The sequence below is a fragment of the Amphimedon queenslandica genome, unplaced genomic scaffold, assembly GCF_000090795.2.
Source record: "Amphimedon queenslandica unplaced genomic scaffold, v1.1 AMPQUscaffold_3043_Cont24958, whole genome shotgun sequence".
NCBI classification, from domain to species: Eukaryota; Metazoa; Porifera; class Demospongiae; order Haplosclerida; family Niphatidae; genus Amphimedon; species Amphimedon queenslandica.
In genome coordinates, this window is record NW_003556625.1 from 1 (window position 1) to 1,365 (window position 1,365).

General features: G+C 34.6%; 1 long non-coding RNA gene across 1 annotated transcript; it reads right to left on the reverse strand.

The window, feature by feature from the left end:
• Positions 1-60: 60 nt before the first annotated feature.
• Positions 61-1,120, reverse strand: LOC109593053 (uncharacterized). The gene is made up of 2 exons (XR_002190706.1): positions 967-1,120; positions 61-124 (listed from the first exon to the last, which is right to left on the reverse strand). It is a non-coding gene; the product is annotated as an uncharacterized LOC109593053 (long non-coding RNA).
• Between the last annotated feature and the right edge of the window lie 245 nt (positions 1,121-1,365).

Below are 1,365 nucleotides of genomic sequence, written 5' to 3' on the forward strand. Positions count from 1 at the left end.
AAATAATGATGAGATTGCTTACCCAATAGCAAATATGTCTGGTATTGTTTCCTGATACACTAGCCACTTGTCCACTCTCTGAATAGGATACTGTCCATTGACATTCCAAGTACCACAAAATAAACTAATAATAATAATAATAATATAATTATAACTGAACAATTGGAATTAAATTCAATTAATACATAGCCGGTAATATCAATCAATGAATTTTCAAAGCTGCTCCAAAATGGAATAAACCACGGGCTATAGCCTTGGGTATTTTTCAAAAATTGTCTGATTTTTTAAAATGGCCATAACTCAAATATTTCTTGTCGGAATCTGCTCAAACCTCCCAGACAGCATAAGGACATCAATATGTATCAGAAAATGTAATAAAAACTTGGGGTGATTTTGGAGCCATTTTTTGGAAAAAAACCATGGGCTATAGCCTTGGGTATTTTTCAAAATTTTGGCATTTTCTTAAAATGGCCGTAACTTGAAAAATTAAAGTCGGAATCACCTCAAATTTTCTACACAGCATAAGGACATCAATATGTATCAGAAAATTTAATAAAAATTTGAGGTGATTTCGGAGCCATTTTTTGGAAAAATCCATGGGCTATAGCCTTGAGTATTTTTCAAAAATTGGCCATTTAAAAAAAATGGCCATAACTTGAAAATTTCTTGTCAGAATCAGCTTAAACTTTCTACACAGCATAAGGACATCAATATGTATCAGAAAATGTAATAAAAATTTGGGGTCATTTCGGAGCCATTTTTTGAAAAAACCATGGACTATAGCCTTGGGTACTGTAGCTTCCATTACATTCTCGGCTGTTCATTATTATTGCAATTTTTCCCTGCACTCAGCAATTACCAATTAATATTATTACAAATATAACCCCACCCACAGTACAGTACACATGTACATGTACATACTATTACATGTACATGTACATACTATTACATGTATACTGTACATACGTCAATGGTTCCCTGACACAGAAGTCATTCTCCCTCTCGTGCAGTTCCCTTTGTATCAAACAGTCTCTCATGGATCCTTTCAACAGGAGGACCCCAGGATGATACCTGGAGACCCACTTACTGTTACCATCCACTGGAGCAGCACCAGGAGACTTGGACTATGAGGGAGAAGAAAGAAACATTTAACATACATGTATACATGTACATGTACAATATGTGTACGTTAAGATACCGTATAGCGGGTTTTTTTCGAGGATAATAAATTTCGCGAATGACCCATATCCAGAAGTTTGCGGAATTAATTTTCGCGAATTTCCACTAATCTGCCATCTTGTATTGTATTAAATTGATTTTCAAGGAATTTAATTTCACGAATCATGAAAAAATCCGCGAAATTCG